This window comes from Moschus berezovskii, chromosome 6 (genome assembly GCF_049115385.1).
Source record: "Moschus berezovskii isolate FMDL1 chromosome 6, NW_MosBer_1.0, whole genome shotgun sequence".
Classification (NCBI taxonomy): domain Eukaryota; kingdom Metazoa; phylum Chordata; class Mammalia; order Artiodactyla; family Moschidae; genus Moschus; species Moschus berezovskii.
In genome coordinates, this window is record NC_142465.1 from 96,130,558 (window position 1) to 96,145,092 (window position 14,535).

Sequence of the window (14,535 nt, forward strand, 5' to 3'; positions counted from 1 at the left end):
GGATTCTTAACCACTGTGCCACTTGGGAAGTCCTAGATGATCTTTGGAATCTGTAAAATAGGATTACTATGGGTTGTTTTTTTCTAAGGATGGATGAGTTATGGGGACGTACCTAGCATGGTGCTTTTCACTTATGGGGCACTAAATTATTGGTTTCCTTTCTTGAAATTTTAGATAGGATTCGTTTCATAATTTCCCAAACTAGGCTTTGCAGAAGGTTAGGAGTTGTGAGAGATGTTACTAATATTCATCATTAAAACATTTTTAATGGTTGCCTATGTTGGCATTAAGTAAATTATTGTTTTTCCTTTATTCTTACCACCCCTCCCCCCAAATATTCTACCACATAGGGTTCATTGTATTAAGAAACTAAATGTAAAAACTAAAAAATAAAACCACTTAGAAAAAACATATAAAAATATTTATACGATCTTTTGATAGTGAGGATTTCTTTAAAAAGATAAAACCTCAAAATGTGGAGGAAATAATTTCGACTGTGTTAAACTTCTGTATGACAAAAGACACTATTAAAGTATATACCAGTCATACACTATAAGAAGATATTCAAATGTATTTTACTCACAAAGGATTAGTATCTGAACACATAAGCATTCTTATGTATTAGTAAGAAAAAGGCAAACAGTGTGATAGAAAAATAAGCAAAGGGTGTAAATTGACAATTCACAAAAGGATATGTTACATGGCCAAGAACATAAAAAAAAGAATAATTTCACTAATAATTGAGGAAGTGTCAACTAATATAAAAATACATTACACTGATGAAATTCACAAAAGTTGAAAAGGTTGACAATATATGCCTCTTTATTGTTAGTTATTAATATTATTTCTACTATATTTCTGCACTTTACTAGAAGTAGAGTAACATACCTCAACACACAAACACGTGCAAATGATATGGATTGCACAAGGATTGGGAAAGAAGACACAAAACTGTTATTATTTATAAAGAGTGGAACATCTACCAAGAAAATTCAACAGAAACTCCCGATGAACTATTAAAACCAATAAGGTAGTTTAGCAAGTTGATAACGTTTAAGATGAAGTTTTTTTTCTTTGTGTTTTTAAATTCAATTTTGGGGAATTCCCTGGCAGTCCACTGGTTATGACTCCAATGCAGTGGGCATGGGTTCGATTCCTGATTGGGGAGCTAAAATCCCACGTGCCAAGTGGCGTGGCCAAAAAAAAAGTTCAGTTTGTATAAACTGTACAGTAGTAACTACAAGAGCCTTTAATGCTGTTCAGTAAATAATTTTGGTTCTGTCTTAGTACATGGCAGTTTGATCAGATGATTGTCTGTGACCAATGAAATGTAATCAGAAGTGATTCCTGTCACTTCCAGGTGAAAGCATTGGGAACTAGTATTGATACATGACTGGAAACACTTTTTCATTGTTTCTTAGAACATGGCAATCTTTTGGGTAACACCTGTTTTGTCAGTTGGGCCCTGGGGTGAAAAAGAATAGAGCAGTGGCCCACCTAATACATGTTAGACATGCAGCATAAATGAGAAATAAACTTTGTTGCTTTCAGTCACTGAGATTTTAAAGTTAAAACTTCTCTGAGTCCATAAGAATGAAATCTGTGAGGGTTGATACAGGAATAGATAAACCAGTGGAATAGAAAAGGAAATTTAGAGCCAAATCTATTTGAGGAGTGTAGTAATAAAATTTGGCAGAAACAAGATGAATTATTAAATAAATGATATTGTGACAAAAATTGATATAGAAAAAGTTTATATCTCTTCATGTATACAAAGTGAATTCCAGATGAACTAAAAGCCTAAATTTAAAAGGTAAAATAATAAAATATAGAGAAAAAACATGGGAAAATAGTATTTTAGTTATATCAGCTCTAGATTTCTTACATGTGATGTAGAAGCACAGACAAATAAGGAAAATATTAATAAATCTAACTACATGATCACTTCTGTAATATTCTGAAAAATGTGAAAAAAGAAGATAAAAACTGTCAGAAATTTGTAGTGTATATAACCATTAAAGTATTAGTATCCAGAATATGTAAAGAGCTTCTGCAAATTAATGATAGAAAGCAAACCAACCTAATAGAAAGATAGGCAAAGGCCATGATAGGCAATTCACAGAAGAAAGTGAGTACAAATGAAATTTTGAAAAGGTTTCAGCATTGTTAGTATTCAATTAAAAGTCATGACATGCTATATCAAACTTATATAATGAATACAATGTAATAATTCTGGTGACACCTGCTGGAGAGATTATGTATTAACAATGGTGTTATAAATGTGAAAAGAGATGGGGACGGCAGAGGATGAGATATTTGGATAACATCAGCAACTCAAAGGACATGAATTTGAGCAAACTCCGAGAGGTAGCTAAGGACAGAGGAGCCTGGCATGCTACAGTCCATGGGGTCCCAAAGAGTAAAACAGTACTTAGCAACTGAACAACAACAAATATGAAGGTACAATTATACATTTAGGGAGAAATTCATGTATATAAGCAGACACATTATATATTTTTCAACACTGTGTTATAGAGCCATACAAATAAACAAATTTGAACTGCAGGTGCCAGCATAGATAAATGTCAGAAATATAATTTTTAGGGACTTCCTTGATAGTCCAGTGGCTGAGACTCCTCACTCCCAATGCAAGGGGCCTGGGTTCCATCCCTGGTCAGGGAACTAGATCCCACAAGGAGCAACTAAAAAAAGATCCAAAGTGCCGCCACTAAGACCTGGCATACTCCAATAAATAAAAAGATATTAAAACAGAAATGTACTTTTAAAAAAAGAAATATATGTTTTAGAGGGAAATGGTTATATTTTTTTAAATTTATGTATTTTAATTGGAGGCTAATTACTTTACATTATTGTATTGGTTTTGCCAAACATTGACATGAATCTGCCCTGGGTGTACATGTGTCAAAAGGGTATATTTAGTATGTATGTAAAGTTTTAAAGTACACTAATATTAGTACATTTTCTTTATGGAGGTAAATGTCTCAAAACTTATATGAAAAACATACACAACAATTTCAGCAAAGTGATTGAGAGGAAGAAGAGAGGAAAACAAGGGATGTAGGTCTTTAATTTTAGCTGGAACATTTTATTTTTTCAAAAGGAAAAACTGAAACATAATGGGAAACATTAACATCTGTTCATATTAGAGGTAAGTTAATAGGTCACTGTTACCGTATTTCTACACTTTTCATGTTTGCAGTATTTCATGATTAAAATTTGAACTTGAAATATCCTTGGATGGTATATTTGTATTGTAAAACAATGGTTCTTAAATCTTACAGCTAAGCAAAGGAGGAGGAAATGGCAACCCACTCCAGTATTTTTGCCTAGAGAATCCCATGGACAGAGGAGTCTGGTGAGCTCCATGGGGTCGCAAAAAGTCAGACACGACTGAGTGAATAATACTTTATAGTTGGTCCTTTATCATAAATAAGACAGTTTTTTCTCAGGTGTGTTTTTCTAATCCATGTTTTAAAACAGATGGCTTAATTATTTCTAGGATCTTTAGCAATAATATGCATATTCTTAAACCCCACCCCCTGAGTTTATATGTCAAAGCCTGTTATCCCCACGTAATGGTCAGTTGGAGATTTGGCCTTTGAGAGAGAATTCAATTTAGATGAGGTCTTAAGGGTGAGAACCTTGTGATGGATTAGTGTCCTTATAAGAAGAGAAAGAGATATGAGTTCTCTTTGTCATACAGGGGCACAAGAACATGGCCATCTGCAAGCCAGGAAGAGAACTTGACCATTCTAGCACTCTGATCTCAGCCGTTTAGCCTCCAGAAATAAATTTCTGTTGCTTACATAAAAAAAAAAAATGGTAAGGTCTACGAGCTTAATTTGAAGATGTTCGCTTGATTGTCACACATTCCTCAGGAAGCAGACGCCCTCTTTTTATTTTAAAGATTTTTTTTTTTTTGATGTGGACCATTTTAAAAATCTGTATTGAATTTGTTACAATATTGCTTCTGTTTTACATTTTGGTTACTTGGCCTTGAGGCATGTGGGATCTTAGCTCCCTGACCAGGGATCAAACTTGCAGCCCCTGTATTGGAAGGTGAAGTGTTGGAAGGTTAACCATTGTACCGCCAGGGAAGTCCCCACCAGAATCTGACATGAAGATCATAGGACTGGGACAGATTGCCTCCAGTCTTCTCTTGAAAAGCAACAAGGCTGTTCCTTGTACTTGGGATTTCATCCCTTAAATCAAATCATTCTTTTCTGCCTTCAACTGTCATCATTTTTTGTTTTCCTTTCGTGTATGATGGGGTCCATACTGGGCAAAGGTGACCTAGAAATACAACTCTTTGGCCATGTTCTCAGTGATCTCCTTTTTATTAAATATTTTAATTTGCCTTCAATGTATGGGACTGTTAATGATTTTAAGTCCTAGCATGAAAAGGCAGACTAGAAACATTTCAAAGGAAATTTTTTGGGCAAGCATTAGCATTATAAATTCTGAGGGAATAAGATATCCTTAAAGTAACAGGTATCTACAGGAAGAAGTGAGAGAGGTAAGAGCGAAATGAACCAGGGAGAGGAGAGCAAGATGATGGAAGGAGAGAAAAGAGAGAAGAGGAACAGGATCTATGATGATAAAGTGCTGCTGACAACGGCCTCATGGGCTCCTCAGTGGCCCTCAGGCTCCTTCGCATCTGCTGTCATCCATCCTTTCTGGTCATGCAGGGTTTTCCAGGTGGGAACCTGACATTTAGGAACGAGTTTTGCAACCCAATCTGCTGCGGTCCATGCACTGACTTGCGTGTAATGCTGGCAATTGGCATTGCTGGAAGTGGAAGCAGACAAGATGCTAAAGGGTGAGGAAAGGAGAAAAACTCGGACACATGGGAGCTTCAAGAGAAGAGTCACTGAAGTGTGTGACATGTAGGTCTTCTCTCTGCCAGGCAGAGTTCATTAAGTGGCCAGTGTCTACCGCTTCCAGCTCACAAACAGAAAGATGGCAATGACAGCTCAGTTGTCACTAATAGATCAGACAACTCTTTCTTGACATTATTCCTCCAATTAAAGAGAGTATCAAATCCGACATTGGAAGGAATATAATTAACATGTAAGATCAGCAAACTTTCTATGTAAATTTCACTTAAAATATCAGAATTGAAGACATTTTAGCTAGGTTCTAAGCTGAAATTTGTATAGAAAAAGGCAGAAACAAGTTTAGTGGGGGTATTTTTCAGAAACTTGTGTGTATGGATGAAATTTTAAATATAGGTAGATTTTTAAATACTGCACTGTTGAGAAATGCAGATTCTAAGAAAAGTAAGGAGAAATAAAATAATATGAATGAAAGAATCTCTGTGGTATTCTTTACCAAAACACCTATCTTGCTATATGAGAGAGATGAATTTAATAACTGAACTATTTTTTTGTTTGTTAAAATTTATGTATTAAACTTATCGATTGAGGATCTGTTCTGTGCTTGGCATTGTTTTAGGTGTTTGGGATGTATAAGTAAATCAAAGGCACAAAATCCCTGCTCATGTCCTACATTCTACTAAACGTAATAAATAAGTAAATTATATAATACATTAGAAAGCAGTAAGTAATATAAAAATCGAGCCTGTTTGAGGCCAGGGAGCATGTGTGTTTGGGAGAAGGTCTGTGCAGTACAGTTTTATACTAAGTTAGGCCTCATGAGGAGCTGATACTTGAGCAAAGACATATAAGGAGGGGGAAATGCCATTTCACGCAGAGAAAACAGCTAGTACAAAGCCTTCAGGTTGGAGCGTGCCTGGTGCGTTCAAGGACCAGTATGGAGGCCAGTGATGACTGGTACAGAGTGAGCAAGATGGCAGGCAGAGGATGATTTCATCAAGGTAACAGGGGCTAGAGCACAGGAAACCTAGAGGCTGTGCATGCCACGTTGCTTCAGTCGTATCTGACTCTGTAACCCTGTGGTCTGTAGCCCCTAAGGCTCCTCTGTCCATGGGATTCTCCAGGCAAGAATACTGGAGTGGGTTGCAATGCCCTCCTCCAGGGGATCTTCCCGACCTAGGGATTGAACCTGAGGAATCTCCTGCGTCTTCTGCATTAGCAGGTAGGTTCTTTACCACTAGCGCCACCCGGGAAGCCCCACCTAGAGGCTATTGTAAGGCTTTTGTCTTCAGGGGGTCTTTGAGGTATCTTGAGCAGAGTGACATGATCAAACTTTGATTTTAGAAGGATCACTGTTGAGAACAGACTGGAATGGTGAGTATGAAAGTACATAGATTCATAAGCATTCCAACACAGTAATCCAGGTCGAAGATGATGGTTGGAGCAGGGACAGCAGTGGATCTTGGAGCCAACACGTTTCTTTGATAGAATGGATAGAAAGAATGTGGAGTGAAAGAGAAATCCAGAAATCCAGAATGACTCTTGAGGTTTGTGACAAAAGCACCTGCCAGGGTGGGATTACAGTCAGATGAGTTAGGAATCTACTGGTTTAGAGTGAAAGATTAGGAGTTTGATTTTAGACTTGTTTAAATTTGAGATAACTATTAAATATATGGGACTTCCCTGGTGGCTCAAGGGTAAAGAGTCTGCCTGCCAATGTGGGGGACATGAGTTTGATCCCTTGGTGGGGAAGATCCCCTGGAGGAGGAAATGGTGACCTACTCCAGTATGCTTGTCTGGGAAATCCCATCAATGGAGGACCCTGGTGGGCTACAGTCCATGGGGTCACAAAAGAGTCAGACACAACCGAGCAACTAAAGAGTAACAACATTAGATATACAAATAGAGGTTGTATCAGTTCAGTTCAGTGGCTCAGTCATGTCTGACTCTTTGCGACCCCATGGACTGCAGCACGCCAGGCTTCCCTGTTCCATCACCAACTCCTGGAGTCCACTCAGATTCATGGCCATTGAGTCGGTGATGCCATCCAACCATCTCATCCTCTGTCATTCCCTTTTCCTTCTGCCTTCAATCTTTCCCAGCATCAGGGTCTTTTCAAATGAGTCAGTTCTTAGCATCATGTTGGCCAAAGTGTTGGACTTTCAGCTTTAACATCAGTCCTTCCAATGAACATTCAGGACTGATCTCCTTTAGGATGGACTGGTTGGATCTCCTTGCAGTTCAAGGGACTCTCAAGAGTCTTCTCCAACATCCCAGTTCAAAAGTATTAATTCTTTGGTGCTCAGCTTTCTTTATTATCCAACTCTCACATCCATACATGACTACTGGAAAAACCACAGCCTTGACTAGATGGACTTTTGTTGGCAAAGTACTGTCTAGATTGGTCATAAATTTTCTTCCAAGGAGTTAGCGTCTTTTAATTTCATGGCTGCAGTCACCATCTGCAGTGATTTTGGAGCCCCCCCAAATAAAGTCTGTCACTGTTTCCACTGTTTCCCCATCTATCTGCCGTGAAGTGATGGGACTGGATGCCATGATCTTAGTTTTCTGAACGTTGAGCTTTAAGCCAACTTTTTCACTCTCCTCTTTCACTTTCATCAAGAGGCTCTTGAGTTCCTCTTCACTTTCTGCCATAAGGGTGGTGTCATCTGCATATCTGAGGTTATTGATATTTCTCCCAGCAATCTTGATTCCAGCTTGTGCTTCCTCCAGTCCAGCGTTTCTCATGATGTACTCTGCATATAAATTAAATAAGCAGGGTGACAATATACAACCTTGACGTACTCCTTTTCCTATTTGGAACCAGTCTGTTGTTCCATGTCCAGTTCTAACTGTTGCTTCCTGACCTGCATACAGGTTTCTCAAGAGGCAGGTCAAGTAATCTGGTATTCCCATCTCTTTCAGAATTTTCCACAGTTTGTTGTGATTCACACAGTCAAAGGCTTTGACATAGTTAATAAAGCAGATGTTTTTCTGGAACTGTCTTGCTGTTTTGATGATCCAGCAGATATTGGACCACAATCTAATAACATGGACCACAGCCTTGTCTAACTCAATGGAACTATGAGCCATGCCGTGTTGGGCCACCCAAGAGAGATGGGTCATGGTGGAGACTTCTGACAAAATGTGGTCCACTGGGTAAGGGAATGGCAAACCACTTCAGTATTCATGCCTTGAGAACCCCATGAACAGTTCAGCTCAGTTCAGTTTAGTCGCTCAGTCGTGTCCGACTCTTTGCGACCCCATGAATCACAGCACACCAGGCCTCCCTCTCCATCACCAAGTCCCGGAGTTCACTCAAACTCATGTCGAGTCGGTGATGCCATACAGCCATCTCATCCTCTGTCGCCCCCTTCTCCTCCTGCCCCCAATCCTTCCCAGCATCAGAGTCTTTTCCAATGAGTCAACTCTTCGCATGAAGTGGCCAAAGTATTGGAGTTTCAGCTTTAGCATCAGTCCTTCCAATGAACACCCAGGACTGATCTCCTTTTGGATGGACTGGTTGGATCTCCTTGCAGTCCAAGGGACTCTCAAGAGTCTTATCCAACACCACAGTTCAAAAGCATCAATTCTTCAGTGATCAGCTTTCTTCACAGTCCAACTCTCACATCCATACATGACCACTGGAAAAACCATAGCCTTGACTAGATGGACCTTTGTTGACAAAGTAACATCTGTGCTTTTTAATATGCTATCTAGATTGGTCATAACTTCCCTTCCAAGGAGTAAGCATCTTTTAATTTCATGGCTGCAATCAGCATCTGCAGTGATTTTGGAGCCCCACAAAATAAAGTCTGACACTGTTTTCCACTGTTTCTCCATCTGTTTCCCATGAAGTGATGGGACCAGATGCCATGATCTTAGTTTTCTGAATGTTGAGCTTCAAGCCAACTTTATGAAAAGGAAATAAGAGGTTGTATAGTTAGTGCCTGAATAGAATAAGCTGGGTTTCAGAAGAGAAGTCCGGGTTGGAGACATAGAAATCATCCCATGACCCAAAGTGATGGGATGAGTTAAGATTTCCTGGAAAATAGACATGGATTGATAAGGGAAAGAAGCCCAAGGACTGAGCGCCAGGGTTCTCCAGTATTAAAAGGTGGAGAGAAGAGGAGAAACTCGGAGTAGAGACTGAGGAGGAAACCTTGGTAAGTAGGAGGAAGATCAAGGAAATATAGTATTGTCAAAAGACCTGGGAAGAAAGTGTATTAAAGAGGAATGGGGGATCAGGTATGTTAAGTGCTGATGGAGTTTAGCAATGGGTAGGTCATTGGTGACATCACTGGTCACACTGTGGAGTCATGAGAGCACAAGGCTTGTGGCATCAGATTGTTAACAGCTCCTATATTTTGCAAACCATTTTTCAAGCTCTATTAAAAAATTACAAGCTTGTCATTTAAAGTCATTAGACTTTAAAACATGAACTTTACATTCATTTGTCTAAATCATGCCCTTTTTTCCTCTTGCCACTTTGTTTTATTTTGTTTGCGATGCAACCAGGAATACACAATACCCAGACCATGTCAGAATGATATTGTTTGTGATGGTGGATGAAACTGTAGCCTATTATACAGAGTGAAGTAAGCCAGAAAGAAAAACACCAATACAGTATACTGACACATATTGTTGAGTTATTTTCTTATTTGCATTTTTCTTCACAGCAATAACTATGGTAATTTGGGAACAATGTGTAATACTCAACATTTTCCAACATAGAATATACATTAATTGAAAAATTGTTGCTTTAACTACACCAAGCACCTTGGCTGGAAGCTTACTCCCAATATGAGAACATATGTTGAAATATTTCATCCCAAGATGTCAGTTTACTGTGATGAAACAGTATCTATCTGTAGCTTTATTTACTAGGCAAAAGTTCATTGACAGTGATCAGTTATTCACCCCTCTGTAAGTCTCCATCTTTGCCGTGCCCTTCCACCATGGTTGGAGGGATCTGTCCCACTCTTTGGCAATGGGTTCAGCCACATGGCTTGCTTTGGTCAATGGAGGTTCACAGATATAACATAAGAAGAGGCTTGAAGTGGGCTTGTGTGTTGGGGTTTGCTCTTCTTAGCCTCTGCCTTCACCACAGGAACTTCCTTAAGTTGTCCTGCTAGGGCATGTTGAACCAAACCCCACCCCAGCAGTCATCACTGTCTGGGTGATCCAACTACTATGTCTCCTAGACATGTCAGTGAGAAAAACTCACAAAAGCCACTGAAATTTTGTAGCAATAAACAACTGATGCTCTACCCTTTTCTCAATATACTCATGCAATTGAAAGTGGATAATTAACTTAGAGGCAATGCAGGTTAGAAAATTTTATATTTTTCTATATTGATACATTCCAACTTAAGACTGCTTACTTGTCTGTGAGCCTAGAGTTAAAACCCTGCTCGCATTCCAAGCAGGTGACTTCTATTTTTCTGAAAAAATTAAATTTATTTGCATGAGCTCTTTTAATTTCTTTCCTGACAACACCTTAATTTGCCTTTTGACTACTATCTTTTTTTTTTGCCTTCTGTCAAGTTTGGGAGAAGAAATACATCCTTTTCATGGCTAACCCTACCAAATTGTTCTCTTGATCCATCCCTTTACCTTCTCCCTGACTTTGCTCCATCAAGTATTCTTTCTACTTTCTTTTTTTGACAGGGGTTTATTTTTGATATATTTTAAATTAATTTTTATTGGAATGTAGTTGCTTTACAATGTTTTGTTAGTTTCTGCTGTATAGCAAAGTGAATCAGCTGTATGTTTGCATATAGTCCCTTTTTATACACTATTGATACTATGTATAAAATAGATACATTTTATACATAGGTTTTCATTAGTTTTAATGAAAACCTACTGTATAGCACTGAGAACTCTACTCAATGCTCTCTGGAGACCTAAATGGGAGGAAAGTCCAAGTATTATTTTTATTTTCTGTCCTCATTCTATTTTGCTCCACTTGCTCCTTCCCTTCAGCATATAGATTAACTTACATTTCTTCTAAGAACAGAACCTCACGGTTTTCCAAGTTATCCATGCCCTGAAGTTGCCATTAGAACTCTCTGCATAATTTTACTTTTATCACGTCTACTTTCTCAGTTCGTTCTTATTTTTTCACTTGGTGCTATGTAAATCCTGCCAACTGAAACTGCGCTCTTAAAGACACCATTGATCCTCTCCAGCCTTAAGATCATATAATGCTGTTGAGCATTTTACTTCTTTTATGAGTTCTCTGTTATAGATTCTTGAGATACAGCACTCAGCCTTTTCTTCCCCCACCTTCTTTCTGGTTTTTCTTTTCCTTTTCTAATCGCTTACATTTAAATACTCCCCAAAGCTCATCTTTTAGCTTTTCTCTTCTCTTCTCCTTCCCCTCCTTTTCCTCTTGAGCAATCTCACAGGCTCCTGTGGTTTCAACTATAATCTCTGTGCCTAGGACTTGTAAAACTACCTTGTCTGATTCCAAATGTGTTCAGTAAGTCCCCTATAAATGAATGAGTTCTGTTCCAAGAGCATTTTCCCAGTCCAGTTTGTCAGTCCAACAAAGTTAGCCTAGCCACCCAACTAACACAATTGGCTATGTAGTACTATACTATAATAGGTTTATAATACTTTTCATGCAAATAATACATAAAAAACAAACACAAAAAATAAAACATTTTTAATCGTACAGTACAGTATATTAAAATTGCAGGAGTCCAGTACAACAGCTGGCATACAGGGACTGGCATCAGGTGAACAGGCAAGAAGTTACTCACTGGAGGAGGGAGAGGGGGAGGAAGATGGTAGAGCTGCAGGATCGTCAGCAATAGGAAAGAGAGGGCACGCTGTAGTGTCACTCACCCCTGACGCTGATGGAATGCACGCTTGCATCTTTGGAAATTAGCAACTTGAAGGTTTCCATGTAGGGGATCTAACTGTATTCCCAGTCGCTCACAGGATAATTTTAGTATTTCAAATTCACATGTTGGTAATCAAATAAGTTATTTTCTCTATTTTCATGGGTTGGTGCTACAGTATTACAAACAGCATCATTATTCTCTTACAATGGTAACTTCAGATGCATCTTTAATTCTTCCATTTAGTTGATATTCAACCTCTAATCTTTCGCTGGATACTGTGTGTGTTCGTTGCTAAGTCGTATCTGACTCTTTTCGACCCCATGGATTGTAGCCTGCCAGGCTCCTCTGTCCATGGGATTCTCTGGGCAAGAATAGTGGAGTGGGTTGCCATTTCCTTCTCCAGGGGATCTTCCCCACCCAGGGATCGATTCAGCATCTCTGTTGTTTTTCTGACCTCCCACCCATTATCTTGTTTTAACTCTTATTACCTTTCATTGGAGGGACTGATGCTAAAGCTGAAACTCCAATACTTTGGCCACCTCATGCGACGAGTTGACTCACTGGAAAAGACTCTGATGCTGGGAAAGGTTGGGGGCGGGAGGAGAAGGGGACGACGGAGAATGAGATGGCTGGATGGCATCACCGACTCTGTGGACATGAGTTTGAGTGAATTCCGGGAGTTGGTGATGGACAGGGAGGCCTGGTGTGCTGTGATTCATGGGGTCGCGGAGAGTCGGACACGACTGAGCGACTGAACTGAACTGAACTGAACTGAACCTTTCAACTGCATTATTGCAGTAATTCTCTAGTCTTTTCCTCATCTAATATGCCTCCTCTAAATTCTAGAATAATCTTTCTAAAGCAAAATTCTGATTAGATTATTCCTCTACTTCAAAAGCTTTATTGTTTCCTCGTCACTTACACACTAGTGTTTATACACTAGGGTTTCTCAAAACATCCTAATACAGATATAGAACAGATTAAGCTGAAATAATTGTAGAAATGCAGATTTAGGGGCACATCCTCAAGCCCCCTGAATCAGATTCTCTGGGCATGGGGACCTGGAGTGGGCAACAGCCTGCTCTCTGAATGACTGAATATACTAAAGTTTGCATTTCTCTAGCTTAAATTTGCCTGTATGTTAAATTTGATACATGGATTAGTTCCTCGAATCAAGCTTGATTTGTAATTCCACATGGACTTCTTGTTATTCAGATCTACTTGGATTTTTCATATTATTTTGAAAAATAATAAAATTGTTCTTATTTTATATGTCAAATTTCTATTTATGTTTTTATATCTAAGATGATTATATTCAAGGATAAGCACTTTCTGTTATGTTTTTTACAGAAGACTGTCCTTATTATTTTTGCATCTGCGGGAGCAAAATGTCCTCCAATGACGGGGACAAGCTGTGCTTTCCATCCTTTCTGAAGGAATGCTGGTCTTCTTTCAGGCTCTGGGTCATTACTGTTTTGCTCCCTCTTCAGTCTCCCAGGTAAGAAGAGGGACAGTAGCAATCTTAGACTAATAGGTGGTGGGCTGGCCTGAGTGAATGTCAGCATAAGCCAAGGTGTTCTTTAAGAGTGGGTGGAAAGGGATGAGATTCACATAAAGTGGTGGAGTAAGAGGACCTGAACCATCTTTCATTCCCAGGTATTAAAAATTCTTGATAAAACTTGACAAAAAAGTGTTTTAAGTACATAACTGAGTTCACAACATAGAGAGAACTTTACAAGTGGTAGACATAAAGCTGAAAATGAAAAGGAGCAAAGTGCCATGACTGCTGAAAAGTAGTCCACTGGGGCAAGGACATTACTTAAATATGAATCTGTGTGAGTCTTTGCTTTCAGTTTTCATGAAAGAAAGTGCCTTCTTCGGCATTTGATGACACAAGAGACGATTTCCAAGACTATTTGATAGTTAACCATAAAGCTTAGCTTTACTTACCAGAGAATGGGACTTTTATGTGACAAAACCCACCATGAATGAAGCAAAAATATATACCACAAGCAAGTAAAAAATAATTATAATGCATGTAAAGAACAAAGGGTTAGTGTCTGGAATACGTGAAGATCTCAAACAAATCATAATAATAATGATCAACCTAATGGGAAAATGTGCAAATTATATGAACAGGCAATTCATAGAGGAGAAAACTACTAATAAAAAAACTGAAATATGCCAACTTGCGTCTCCTGTGTTTCCTACATTTCAGGTGGATTCTTTACCCACTGAGCCACCTGGGAAGCCTTATGCTCCTACTTCACTAGTAATCTAAGAAATTCAGACTGAATGAGAGTCAGATACCACTTCACATCCATCTGCTTGACAAATGTTTGTAAGACTAATGTTAGTATGTATTTGTGAGAATGTACACAGAAATAAATTGCTGTGGGAGAGTAAAATTTGTTCAGGTTCTTTGGAAAGCAGTTTCCAACACCTGATAAAGTTTAAGATGCTTATGCCGTGTGATGCAACATTTCACTTCTGACTGTTCTAGAAAAACTCTTACGTAAATTTACAAAGAGTTAATTCAAGAGTATCCACTACAGAGAAATAATAGTGAAACATTAAAAACAAACCAAATTTTACTTATTAGTAGAAGGGAGAAATAAGCTAGTATTAATTTATTCAATGTCATATTATATAGCCATTGAAAAGGAGTTAACTGTGTGTATATATATATTTACACACATACATACATACACACACACCCCTGTAAGAATAAACCTTAAAACATAATGTTAAAGATATGGTATATTTACGTAAAATTTTAAGTATGCACCCTTTATTATCTATTTATCTACCTACCTATTTACCTGTAT